Here is a 14,545-nt window from a genome sequence, read left to right as displayed (position 1 = left end):
CGTGAAAAAGACATTTGGAACTAAAATGTACCACATTAATTGAGTTTGAGATGTGTCAACATTTCAAGAACCTCTCCAACAACTTGCGGCTGCTGGAGATCATACTGTGCGTGTTAGCCTTGGTCATCCCTATTTTCAGGGGTAGGATGGTGAACCCGTATGGCATCTACTGCGAGTTTGTCTGGGTCTTCTGTATCATTGTGGCCGTGGTCCTTCTGGTGTTTGAGATCATGCTTTTGCATATCCTCCTCGCTGCCTGCCTGCCCAACTGGGACGACCTGGTTTGCGGTCTGACCATGCTGTGCACGCTCATGGTCGCCGCCGCCACGCTCATCTTCGCCATCAAATTTGCTTGTTTGTCCTGCGTCAGCAGTATTTTCTGCGTCATCTTCTCATTGGCCGCTACTGTGGTTTTCCTGATCGACAGCGTCATAAGGAAAATGAAGTGTCCGGAGGGCTATCTGTCCAGTCTCAGGGGGGTCCTCCGCTTCACAGAGGCCGTCCTGGCTTGTATCATCCTGGCCGGCGCCACCAACTACTTCCTGGGCGTGGAGAGTGTCTTCCGTCCGCCCGCCATGTTTTTGTGCATCGTGGTCTATATAGTTTGCCTCCCTGTCACAGTGCTCATCATACTCATCCATCTGATCAAGCTACTTGAATGCCTCATCTCATGTATTGGGATGAAGCTGTTGGAGTTGGTGTTCAATGTACTGGCTGTGGTGTTTTACCTGTCTGCTGTCGTCCTCTGGCCCCTCTTTGGTTACAGGCACTACCGTAACTACAATCCGCCTAACTGTGACTACTGTCACCATGATGACCTGGATGTGGTAATTGTGGGGACCATTGGCAATCTCAGCCTATACGTTGTGGACTTGGTTTTTAGCGTCTTGGCTCGAATTAAATCCTAATATCTCAAGTCTTACTAAGTTATCAGCTGTGTACAAGTCTATTTGAAGAACAACATACAATTCACAATATACATTTTCAAAAAGATGGAAAGAGCACATGTATAAATGTTGCTTCCTACTAACAAATACCATTAAATAAATCAACAAAATGCAAGAATACGGCCTTCTTGTCTTTTTATGTCTTCACATTTAAAATCCACAAAGGTACACTTGATGTCATTGAGTTGTTTATGCATTCAAGAAATTATAGATGTGGACCATGCTTAATTATTTCAGCAGCCTAATAGCGGATGGTATCCAGATAGGCCTGCTATTGGCCTATTATCAGCTATTACAAACTGTATGCGACTGAAATAAAAATAATTGGCTTAGCGAATCTAAATATGTGTGCTGCTGTCATCTTCTACAAATAAACATGTTCCAGTATTCCAGTATACCCATACACAAAAATGGATGCACACATGACTGTAAGTCGCTTTGGATAAAAGCGTCTGCTAAATGGCATATTATTATTATTATATTATTATACCAGCACCAGCAACTTGGCTTAACTAATTATTGAGTGATAGTTCTGCTGTTTGAACTGTTTTTTTTTTTTAATGAGCATTGTGACTGCAATTAGAAAAGCACCCTCGATCTCCTGTAAGCAGTTTGTTGAACCACAGTGTAGCAACATGCAAGCTCAATTTCATAGATAACAAAGTATGTAGGTGTACATAACTGGTCACTTTATTTTACATTTGCTTAGAAATACATGGCTTGCATATAAAATGAGTGCAATATGCTACTGTCCAAAATCAATGCAAATGATCTATTGCCTGCTAACAATACAACGTTTTTTTACGGGTAAATTCAAATTGTGAGATATAAACTTTCAACTGAATTTCACCAACCATGGAAGAACAATTCGATAGTCAATGCAAATGCTTTAACAAAGAGACCATGCTGCTTCACACAACTCTGCTCTTGACTGAACTACTGTATCGCAGTGAAAAGTTATTGTTGTACAATGAGACATTGCATTATTTTTCTCACTTTGAGTTGATAAAAAAAATATTATCCTTATCCTCCTTACTCCTATCCCCTACTCCGCCCCCTTTGTGTCTTGAATAACAATGTCCCGTAGTGTTTGATTTCAATTAAATTCTCAATCATCCTCTGGTTCTTCAAATTCCACTGTCTCCAGTAGGCCCTGGAAGCAGAAGTAGTGGGAATTGCAGTATACAGGTGGTTTGTCAGGAGTGGCCTGGACCTGCTCTGGTTTCTGGGAGGCAAAGGGGTTGACTCTACTGCTTTTTAAATCCATCTCCAACGCCGAGAGGACCTGCAGGGAATAGGTAATCTATGTCTTCCTGTGGGGATCAGGCAGGGTCAACAATTACACACTAAATACTATGTAGTAGACAAGTGAGCTCCCCCTGCACACACACACATATACTGATGAAGATAAGGGGGCAATCTGGGATATTGATGGAGTATGTGGGGAATGTTCAAAACCTAAATTAGATACCTTAGGTAGGAGGTATTAGCATAAAGATTAAACATTTGGCACCTTCGTGTGTGTGTGTGCATGTTAGTAGATACAGTGCCTTCAGAAAGTATTCACACCCCTTGACTTTTTCCACATTTTGTTGTGTAACAGTCTGAATTTAAAATGGATACAATTTAGATTTTGTTTCACTGATCTACACACAATACCCCATTATGTCAAAGTGGAATTTTGTTTTTAGAATCTTTTACAAATTAATACAAAATTAAAGCTGAAATGTCTTTAGGCAATAAGTATTCAACCCCTTTGTTATGGCAAGCCTAAATAAGTTCAGGACTATAATTTTGCTTAGCAGATCACCAGTGGTGGAAAAAGTACCCAATTGTCATACTTGAGTAAAAGTAAAGATACCTTAATAGAAAACGACAAGTAAAAGTGAAAGTCACCCAGTAAAATACTACGTGAGTAAAAGTCTAAAAGTATTTGGTTCTAAATATACTTAAGTATCAAAAGCAAATGTAATTGCTAAAATATACTTAAGTATCAAAAGTAAAAGTACAAATCATTTCCAATTCCTTATATTAAGAAAACCAGATGGCACTATTTTCTTGTTTTTTAAGTTTACGGATAGCCAAGGGCACACTCCAACACTAAGACATAATTTACAAACGAAGCATGTGTGTTTAGTGAGTCCACCAGATCATCAGTAGGGATGACCAGGGATATTCTCTTGATAAGTTTGTGAATTGGACAATTTTCCTGTCCTGCTAAGCATTCAAAATGTAACAAGTATTTTGGGTGTCAGGGAAAATGTATGGAGTAAAAAGTACAATAGTGTTTTAAGGAATATAATGAAGTAAACGTAAAAGTACATATACCCCAAAAAACTACTTATGTAGTACTTTAAAGTATGATTACTGAAGTACTTTACACCACGGCAGATCACATAATGCATGGATTCACTCTGTGTGCAATAATAGTGGTTAACATGATCTTTAAATTACTACTAAGATTGTACCCCCACAGATACAATTATCTGAAAGGTCCCTCAGTCGAGTAGTGAATTTCAAGCACAGATTCAACCAAAAAGACCAGGGTGGTTTTCAAATGCCTCGCAAAGAAGGCACTGATTGGTAGATGGGTAAAAATAAATGAAAGTAGAGACTGAATATCCCTTTTTGCATGGTAAAGTTATTAATTATGCTTTGGGTGGTGTGTCAAAAGAAATGGGGCAAAGGAGCTTTTTGTCCTGAATACAAAGTGTAATGTATTGGGAAAATCCAACACAACACATGACTGAGTACCACTCTTCATATTCTAAAGCATGGTGATGGCTGCATCATGTTATGGGTATGCTTGTCATCGGCAAGGACTGGGGAGTTTTTCAGGATAAAAATAAACAGAATTGAGCTAAGCACAGGCAAAATCCTAGAGGAAAACCTGGTCCAGTCTGTTTTCCAACAGACACTGGGAAACAAATGCACCTTTCAGCAGGACAATAATCTAAAACACAAGGCCAAATCTACACTGGAGTTGATTACCAAGACGACATTGAATGTTCCTAAATGGCCTGGTTACAGTTTTGACTTAAATCTGCTTGAAAATCTAGGGCAAGACTTGGAAATGGCTGTCTGGCAATGATCAAGAACCAACTTGACAGAGCTTTAAGAATTTAAAGAAAGAATTATGGACAAATATTGCACAAGGTGTGCAAAGCCCTTAGAGACTTACCCAAAAAGACTACCTGCTGTAAATGCTGCCAAAGGTGTTTCTAAAATGTATTTACTCAGGGGGGTGAATACTTATCAAATTAAGATATATTAGTTTGAGATTTGTCGTTAATTCTTAAAAAATGATAATTTTTTTCTTACACTCTGACATTACGGAGTATTTGGTGTAGATCGTGGACAAAAAAATGACAATTCAATCCATTTTAATACCACTTTGTAACACAACAAAATGTGGAAAATGTTAGGAGGTCCGCTGTCTCACTGGCAGACGGTAATTTTGGTAATGCTATATAGTGAACAGATTTAGAGAATATGTCCACAATGGTAAGTATAGTATCATTACCTTCAGACTTGGGTAGGCCGGTGACAAAATCCATGGCTATGTGGGACCAGGGACGGCTGGGAACTGGGAGGGGTAGCAGCAGCCCCGAAGGGGACTGATGGGAGGCTTTGCCCCGAGCACAGGTTGAACAGGCTGCCACAAAAGCCCGAACGTCAGTTTCCATTGAAGGCCACCAAAAATGTCTCTTAAGCAGCGTCAACGTGCGTCTCATCCCAGGGTGACCAGCAAAACGGGAGGTGTGAATCCACTGCAACACCTGAGACCGGACCGTCTCGGGAACAAAGAGTAGGTTGGGAGGTCCATCACCCGGTCCCGGGTCCGTGGCAAGTGCAGTCTTCACAAGAGACTCGATCTCCCACTGTACTGCCGCCACGACGCATGAGGAAGGTAGGACTGCCTCAGGCTCGCTGGTCTCCGAAGGGTCAGCAAACTGGCGGGACAAAGCATCTGGTTTAACATTTCTTGACCCCGGTCTGTATGTTAGAATAAAGTTAAACCTACTAAAAAACAGGGCCCATCTGGCTTGGCGTGAGTTGAGTCTCTTAGTGGCTTGGATGTAAGCCAAGTTTTTGTGGTCTGTCCAGACCACAAACGGCAGTTCAGCTCCATCCAGCCAGTGCCGCCATTCTTCCAGTGCTAGCTTGACCGCCAGCAGTTCCCGGTTTCCAACGTCGTAATTCCGTTCTGGGGGTGACAATTTCTTGGAGAAAAAAGCACAGGGGTGAAGCTTTTGGTCAGTGGGGGAGCGCTGGGAGAGGACTGCTCCCACACCTGAGTCCGACGCGTCCACCTCCACAATAAACTGCAGAGAGGTATTGGGGTGTATCAACACGGGGGAGGTGGAAAACAGTTCCTTCAAAACCCCTACCGCCTGCTCCGCCTCAGGGGACCACAGAAAAGGGACTTTTGGGGATGTGAGTCTAGTAAGGGGTGCCACCACTTTACTAAAACCCTTAATGAATCTACGGTAGAAGTTAGCAAAGCCCAAAAATCGTTGAAGTTGCTTACGGGTGGTGGGTGTGGGCCATTCCGTCACTGCCCGGATCTTCTCGGGGTCCGCCTTCACCTGCCCGCTCTCAATGAGGAAACCAAGGAACGATGTAGACTGTTTGTGGAACTCACACTTTTCTGCTTTGACGTACAGCTTATTCTCCAAGAGCCGTTGGACTCATGCTCCTCGGGTGACTTGGAAAAAACAAGAATATCATCCAGGTATACAAAGACAAAACGGTTCAAAAAATCCCTAAGAACATCGTTCACCATGGCTTGGAATACAGCAGGGGCGTTTGAGAGCCCAAAAGGCATGACCAAATACTCAAAATGCCCCAGTGGAGTGTTGAAAGCGGTTTTCCACTCATCTCCCTTTCGGATTCTGACAAGGTGATAAGCGTGCCTGAGGTCGAGCTTGGAGAAAACTGTGGCGCCATGCAGAGGTTCAAAAGCTGAGTTGATGAGTGGAAGGGGATACTTGTTTTTAACAGTTATGTTGTTTAAACCCCTGAAATCGATACAGGGGCGTAACGACTTGTCTTTCTTTTCAACGAAAAAGAAACCTGCACCCAAAGGAGACGACGAGGGACGGATTATGCCCGAGGCCAGAGAATCACCAATATACTGCTCCATTGCCTCTCTTTCCGGTCGGGACAGATTGTATAAGCGACTAGAGGGCAAGGGAGCACCAGGAAGCAGTTCAATAGGGCAATCATAAGGCCTATGTGGTGGTAGAGACAGAGCCTTGTCCTTACTGAAAACCTCAGCTAAGTCATGGTATTCTTTGGGGACAGATGACAGATTGGGAGGAGCTGAGGGATGAGTTGGGTTACACTTAGTGGGGGGAACCGCTGACCTAAGGCACTCTGAATGGCAGTTAGTGCTCCAACTGAGAATGGTGTGACGTGTCCAATCAATTTGTGGGTTGTGAAGAGCCAACCAGGGGAAGCCAAGGATTAGGGGGGTAGCTGAGCCAGACATAACTCTTAACTGAATGCTTTCACAATGATTGCCAGAAATCACTAGGGAAACGGGGGTGGTTTGATGAGTTATCTCCGCGAGGAGGCGCCCATCAAGGGCTGTGACTCGAATGGGGGTAGGTAGTGGCTCCACGGGGATACGAGCTTGTGTAATGAACTGGTGGCTAATAAAGTTGTCTTCTGCACCTGAGTCTATGAGAGCTGAGAGTCGGAGGGAATGACTCTGTAAACGTAAGGTTACAGGTACTTGTAATCGGGGAATGATGGGTTCAGGATCTAACTCTGGGCTCGCAAGTAGACCCACCGTTACGAGCGAGCCTTGTCTTTTGGTCGCTTAGGGCATGTAGCCAGAATGTGTGTGGCGTCTCCACAGTACAGGCACTCACCCGCCTGGAGGCGCCGTTGCCGCTCTGCTGGAGGTAGTCGAGCTCGACCCACTTGCATTGGTTCCTCCTCTGTGCTCGGGATGGGATCAGGAACAAGAAGCTGCCGGCTCCGAGGAGGCGAGACTCGAGTGGTTGAAGGCTGGGGAACTCGTCCTCCTAGATGTGGCCGACCGCCTCTCTCCCGACGCCTCTCCCGCAACCGGTTGTCTAGCTTCATGGACAGGGAAACGAGAGAATGTAAATCATGTGGCTCGTCACGAGCAGCCAGTTCATCCTTAATGGCTTCATTCAAACCGTTTAGAAATGCTCCTTGAAGTGCCACATTGTTCCACTTGGAGTCCGCCGCCAAAGTCCAGAACTCAATAGAGTACTCAGCCACACTGTTAGAACCCTGCCTCAAATTAAAAAGTCTCTTGGAGGAATTACCCACATGGTCAGGATGGTCAAAAACAGTCTTCAATTTAGCAGAAAAATCAGCAAAAGTCAATCCAGTCAAAGTTTGATTTGAGCACACAGCCTCAGCCCAAACCAGAGCTCTCCCTCTTAACAGCCCCAGAACATAATGTACCTTAGAGGAATCAGTAGAAAACGACAGTGGTCTCTGCCGAAAATTCAAGTCACACTGAAGCAAAAATCCCCGGCACTTGTCCAATTCTCCATTGAACGGTTCAGGCGACGTGACCGGGGGTTCCCGATGGAACGAAGCCTGCATAATGTCAGAGGAAACAACTTGGGGTGCATCAAACTGGGGATCAGAGAGAGATGTAGAACTGATAACAGACAATTTAGAGACTTGTGTTGTTGACTGAGTCACCTGGTTCAGCAGTTGATGATTATTTTTCAAAAGAGTCCGAATCAATTGGTCATGCTGTCCTAGCAACGTTCCTTGAGCCTGGATAGCTTGTTGGAAGCTGTCTTTGTTTGCCCCGTGCTGTTTCTCTGTTGGGTCCATGGCCAGATCGTTCTGTTACGCTATGGTTAAACCCAGCACTCAGAGAAACAAAACACGACTAAGGGAGTGGAAGAAACAAAAATTATTTTAATAAAAGTTCAATTTGTCTTAGTCCAAAAACAACTGAAGAAAAGGAACAGAGTGGGCTAGTCGGCTCCGGAGGAAGGAGAGGCTGAGGCAGGCAGGCAGGCAGGCAGGCAGGCAGGCAGGCAGGCAGGCAGGCAGGCAGGCAGGCAGGAAGGCAGGAAGGCAGGAAGGCAGGCAGGCAGGTTGGGAGGTATGTCTGAACTGAAGACAAAACAAACGACAGGTTAAGGAGAGTAAAGAGCCAGGCTGAAGACAAAGACAATTTAACTCTACTGGTGAGCCAAGTTACCGCTCTAGTAAGAACAACGATCTGGCGCCGGTGGAGAGCCATGCCCAGGAATTAGTAGTGCAGGTTGATGAGAGAATAGGATGCAGCTGCGTAGGCAGGAATCACTGGAAACAACCCGCAGCTGCACAGGAGAGGCAGATCCTGAGCACGCCCCCCGATCCACTCCAGACACACACCGGCAGACGCACCAACATAATGTGGACAAACACACATACAGATACAACAGACAAAGAGGGGACAAAACAAGGAGGAAGGGAAACAGAAAAGGGAGAGACAAGCTGCCCACATAACAGAAAAAGTCAAAGGGTGTGAATACTTTCCGAAGGCACTAGCTAGCTACATTATACAATGCAACATGGTATTAAGCCAAAAAACTGAGTATTGTTAAAGTGCTAATCTGTTAAAGATGGAGAATGTTATATGCTATAGCAGGAAATATGGACGGTAAGATGAGGGTTATGTGGTGCTTACTCTAGTGCAGTAAACAGGGAAGGGATCTTGTAGTCCCTAAGGAGCAGCAGTGTTGGTAGCCAACCCTGATCCTGGCCTTGACTGGCATCAAACCCTATAGGAGACAGAGGAAGTCAAACAGAACTTAGCTCAGACAAAAACAGCTCAACCAGGGAAGCTCACAGTTACTATGCAAAGCTTCAACCTCAAAACCACCAAGTTGACAACCAGGAAAAGCCCTTATCTGTTTCTTGTCCATTCGTTTGAGATACAGTAATTGGAGTTTTAGCCAACACAAAATATGCTAGTCAATTCCATTTTCTTGAGTTTGGAAATTGGAAAAGCAGGACATTTGTCACGCCCTGGCTCTGGGACTCTTATGTTGAGCCAGGGTGTGTTGTTTCTATGTGTTTTGTGTTCTAGGTTTTTTATCTAGTTCATTTGTTTCTACGTTGGCCGGTGTGGTTCTCAATCAGAGGCAACGTGTATCAGCTGTTGCTTGTTGTCTCTGATTGGGAACCATACTTAGGCAGCCTGTTTTCCACAGTGTGTTGTGGGATCTTGTTCCGTGTATGGTTTGTGTCTGTTACTAAGGACTTCACGTATCGTTTTGTTGTTTTGTTCGTTCGTGGTGAATTAATAAATAAGTATGTTCACTCATCACGCTGCGCATTGGTCCACTGTATTCGACGATCGTGACAGAAGATCCCACCATAACTGGACCAAGCAGCGTGTCCAGGAGCCAACGCCAGAGAGGACTTGGGAGCAGAAGAGGGAGAGTCTGGCGAGAGCCATAGAGGCCATAGCCACGGGGGAGAGACGAACCCAATACATTTTTAGGGGGGGGCTCACACCATGGACGACGGGACTGCTGGAGGCAGATAAGGGGCGAGTTGGTGGACGAGGAGAGAAGGCCACCGGGTTACGGGAGCCATTGGCGAGTAGAGGGAAGGAATATGTAGAGGCACGGCGAGAGGTACTGAGGTGTGTAGCCAGTCCGGTCCGGCCCGTTCCTGATCCCCATGTAAGGCCAGTGGTGTGTGTTCCCAGCCCGGCCCGGCCTGTTCCTGCTCCCCGCACCAAGCCAAGGGTGCGCGTCACCAGCTCGGCCCGGCCTGTTCCATGCCACTCGCACCAAGCCTACGGTGCCCGTCGCCAGCCCGGCTCGGCCTGTTCCTGCTCCCCGCACCAAGCCTGTGGGGCGCATCGCCAGCCCGGCCCGGCCTGTTCCTGCTCCCCGCACCAAGCCAAGGGTGCGCGTCACCAGCTCGGCCCGGCCTGTTCCTGCCACTCGCACCAAGCCTACGGTGCGCGTCGCCAGCCCGGCTCGGCCTGTTCCTGCTCCCCGCACCAAGCCTGTGGGGCGCATCGCCAGCCCGGCCCGGCCTGTTCCTGCTCCCCGCACCAAGCCTAGGATGCGCGTCGCCAGCCCGGCTCGGCCTGTTCCTGCTCCCCGCACCAAGCCTGTGGTGCGCATCGTCAGCCCAGTCTGGCCCGTCCCTGCTCCCCGCACCAAGCCTGTGGTGCGCTTCGTCAGCCCGGTTCGGCCCGTCCCTGCTCCCCGCACCAAGCCTGTGGTGCGCGTCGTCAGTCCGGCACAGCCCGTGCCTGGGTCACCGGTGCCTGGTCAGGTATCGGTTAGCTGCTCCACATCGGAGCCTGAGAGATCCGCTCCACCGATGTCCAGTCCAGATCCAGCCAGCAGGGCCAGACCGGACCAGGGGCGCTATGGGGGGTTTGTTGGAGGGTGGGGGTCAAGCCCGGAGCCGGAACCGCCTCCGAGGAGGAATGCCCACCCGGCCCTTCCGTGTTCGGTTTATGTTTGGCGCGGTCGCAGTCCGCGCCTTTGGGGGGGGGGGGGTACTGTCACGCCCTGGCTCTGGGACTCTGTTATGTTGAGCCAGGGTGTGTTGTTTCTATGTGTTTTGTGTTCTAGGTTTTTTATCTAGTTCATTTGTTTCTACGTTGGCCGGTGTGGTTCTCAATCAGAGGCAACGTGTATCAGCTGTTGCTTGTTGTCTCTGATTGGGAACCATACTTAGGCAGCCTGTTTTCCACAGTGTGTTGTGGGATCTTGTTCCGTGTATGGTTTGTGTCTGTTACTAAGGACTTCACGTATCGTTTTGTTGTTTTGTTCGTTCGTGGTGAATTAATAAATAAGTATGTTCACTCATCACGCTGCGCATTGGTCCACTGTATTCGACGATCGTGACAACATTGCACAACGGCAGAGCTTCTTACCTGGGTGAAATCCAACCACCAGATCTGGCTTAGCTGCTTTCTCGGTCTCTACAAGCTCCTCAAATAACTGGTGGTAGAGGCCCTTGCAGGCACTGATGTAGGTATTCATCCTGGGGCAAAAGTTTGTCAGAGGGGGCCTCATGATGGGCCCATCCACCACCTCTGGCCCCACCATCACCAACTCAATACCCCGGTGTCCAGGGTGCATTTGGTTCAGCTCATCATAGTCCGTCAGTCGGGCTCCCTGGGTCTTACTGTCAGAAACCCCTATCAAGTGGATGGTGAGGTGTTTAGGCCAAACAGTCTAAACCCTAGGGCAATAGTCATCGGTCGGGAGAAGTACTTGCTCGATACCTGCCAAATCAACTTTCTCAGGTCATCATCCTGGCTTGGGCCTGCCGGCGTTGGTCCAAAGGTCTGTCATATTAGTGCCAGACAAGATGGCGTCCAGATGGGGGGTGAGGTCCCCTTGCATTGCAAGCCAGTCATCCCAGCCCTTCACCTTCCCTTGTGGCCGGGTCCACTTCTTTGTAAGGAATGGGAGGTCTCTTGATTGGGTAAGAGGAAGGGGGAGTATGAAATCAGTTTAGGCCTGCTAAGTTGGTGCTATCCTCCTGGTGTTATCTCTATTTATTTATTTTAATACATTGTTCAGAAAATATCATAGAAAAAGAATTGGTCCTAGAATCGAACCGTGTGGAACACCTTTTTAATACATTTTTTAAAAAATTATCTCAGATCATCTGTCTGTACAATAAGGTGGTGCTTCATCATGACAAATAAGAGAGGAAGATTGCTCTTCTTTGTGTCGAATATAGGACCCTCAGTGCACATTGTTCATCTAAATCACGACAAACATGCAGCAATTGGCCCAATGTCATGACTCGTTCCTCTTCCAACTGCCTTCTCTTTCTCTCACCTTTGAACATGAGCCATTCCACCAGTCGGTCAATGGCTACTAAATGCAACTCTGAGCAGACCTTCTTGTGCTGAGGCCAATCAGCCTTCTGACACTGTAATGCAGTAGTAGACATTCAGACACCTGTGGTAGTCAGAAGAAGGAGGAGGGAGAGGATGGAAGGGAAAGGAAAGAACGTGTGAGGACAGTACACCCACTTCTAACCAGAGAACCCTTTTGGATCATGGAACCAGTACAATACATAATGGAGTTCATGACAAGTTTCATGTTCAAGCAAATAACCTAATTTCTTTAATTCAGTCTTTTTCATAATTACCTCACACAGTGTTTGAGTGTTTGTGCATCTGAAACCAGACCGGGCTGCTTTCTACAACTGGCGCAGAATTTAAACCCTTCCTCCATCTTCTGAAACATCTCTTTCTGAGACTTGGAGGCCATGGCGTTGGCCTTTCCCCCTGGGCCTGGGGCACTAGGGAGAGGTAGATGGAGAAACAATATTAGCAACAAAAAATTATAATTATTTTAAAGCATCATCCTTTTCAATATTGCTATAAAAACATTCTGCCATGCCAAAAGCTTTTTTGAATTTCGAACTTGACAGGGAGAATATAAAGTAGGCCTTTATTTCAAACACACTTCAACTGAAATATATTTTTTACACACATTTTACAAACTATGTCTTTACAATGAGAATGAACTAACCACAGATTTAACTAGAAATGCATGTAATAGAAACATGACACCCTTCACTCAGTGCAGGGATGTCTATAAAAAGGTAAGTGTGTGGGTGGCCGGTGGGTTTGGACATGGAGGGGTTGAAAAGGGATCCCATATCACAGAAAAAAATTAAGGGGGGTTAATACATCAAAGGCAAATGTACAGTGGGGGGGAAAAGTATTTAGTCAGCCACCAATTGTGCAAGTTCTCCCACTTAAAAAGATGAGAGAGGCCTGTAATTTTCATCATAGGTACACGTCAACTATGACAGACAAATTGAGAAAGAAAAATCCAGAAAATCACATTGTAGGATTTTTTATGAATTTATTTGCAAATTATGGTGGAAAATAAGTATTTGGTCACCTACAAACAAGCAAGATTTCTGGCTCTCACAGACCTGTAACTTATTCTTTAAGAGGCTCCTCTGTCCTCCACTCGTTACCTGTATTAATGGCACCTGTTTGAACTTGTTATCAGTATAAAAGACACCTGTCCACAACCTCAAACAGTCACACTCCAAACTCCACTATGGCCAAGACCAAAGAGCTGTCAAAGGACACCAGAAACAAAATTGTAGACCTGCACCAGGCTGGGAAGACTGAATCTGCAATAGGTAAGCAGCTTGGTTTGAAGAAATCAACTGTGGGAGCAATTATTAGGAAATGGAAGACATACAAGACCACTGATAATCTCCCTCGATCTGGGGCTCCACGCAAGATCTCACCCCGTAGGGTCAAAATGATCACAAGAACGGTGAGCAAAAATCCCAGAACCACACGGGGGGACCTAGTGAATGACCTGCAGAGAGCTGGGACCAAAGTAATAAAGCCTACCATCAGTAACACACTACGCCGCCAGGGAATCAAATCCTGCAGTGCCAGACGTGTCCCCCTGCTTAAGCCAGTACATGTCCAGGCCCGTCTGAAGTTTGCTAGAGTGCATTTGGATGATCCAGAAGAGGATTGGGAGAATGTCATATGGTCAGATGAAACCAAAATAGAACTTTTTGGTAAAAACTCAACTCGTCGTGTTTGGAGGACAAAGAATGCTGAGTTGTATCCAAAGAACACCATACCTACTGTGAAGCATGGGGGTGGAAACATCATGCTTTGGGGCTGTTTTTCTGCAAAGGGACCAGGACGACTGATCCGTGTAAAGGAAAGAATGAATGGGGCCATGTATCGTGAGATTTTGAGTGAAAACCTCCTTCCATCAGCAAGGGCATTGAAGATGAAACGTGGCTGGGTCTTTTCAGACACTGATCCCAAACACACCGCCCGGGCAACGAAGGAGTGGCTTCGTAAGAAGCATTTCAAGGTCCTGGAGTGGCCTAGCCAGTCTCCAGATCTCAACCCCATAGAAAATCTTTGGAGGGAGTTGAAAGTCCGTGTTGCCCAGCGACAGCCCCAAAACATCACTGCTCTAGAGGAGATCTGCATGGAGGAATGGGCCAAAATACCAGCAACAGTGTGTGAAAACCTTGTGAAGACTTACAGAAAATGTTTGACCGGTGTCATTGCCAACAAAGGATATATAACAAAGTATTGAGAAACTTTTGTTATTGACCAAATACTTATTTTCCACCATAATTTGCAAATAAATTCATTACAAATCCTACAATGTGATTTTCTGGATTTTTTTTTCTCATTTTGTCTGTCATAGTTGACTTGTACCTATGACGAAAATTACAGGCCTCTCTCATCTTTTTAAGTGGGAGAACTTGCACAATTGGTGGCTGACTAAATACTTTTTTCCCCCCACTGTATAAACCAGGGATCAGACCCCAATTCATATCAGATGGGATCAAATTCTCTGTCAAACAAAGTAAATTCATGAATTGAATGAGACGTGTCTTACAGCCATTTTACATTGTTGTGCTACCCAATCCGAAGGACCACTTCTGACCACTGTGAGGCGCAGGTCCCCTATTTTTAGAGTGGAGCATTTGGCCTGCCATGTATGGAGAGAGTTGAGGGAGGGGCAGGGGCAGGGGCAGGGAGGTTCAGGAAGCATGGCACATGAAACACACATTACAATGCAATTCATATAATAAAGCCTTGAATA

The 14,545-nt window shown here is 46.1% G+C and overlaps 1 pseudogene across 1 annotated transcript; it reads right to left on the bottom strand.

The window, feature by feature from the left end:
- Window positions 1-2,055: 2,055 nt before the first annotated feature.
- LOC311100359 (putative protein MSS51 homolog, mitochondrial) lies at window positions 2,056-12,229 on the bottom strand (annotated as a pseudogene). Its single transcript has 5 exons — window positions 12,081-12,229; window positions 11,765-11,887; window positions 10,846-11,391; window positions 8,626-8,719; window positions 2,056-2,260 (listed from the first exon to the last, which is right to left on the bottom strand). The product of its transcript is annotated as a putative protein MSS51 homolog, mitochondrial (transcript).
- Between the last annotated feature and the right edge of the window lie 2,316 nt (window positions 12,230-14,545).

The sequence above is a fragment of the Coregonus lavaretus genome (assembly GCF_964263955.1).
Source record: "Coregonus lavaretus genome assembly, chromosome: 25".
NCBI lineage: Eukaryota > Metazoa > Chordata > Actinopteri > Salmoniformes > Salmonidae > Coregonus > Coregonus lavaretus.
The sequence above is the reverse complement of the archived record's forward strand: the minus strand, read 5'-3'. Positions and strand labels throughout refer to the sequence as shown.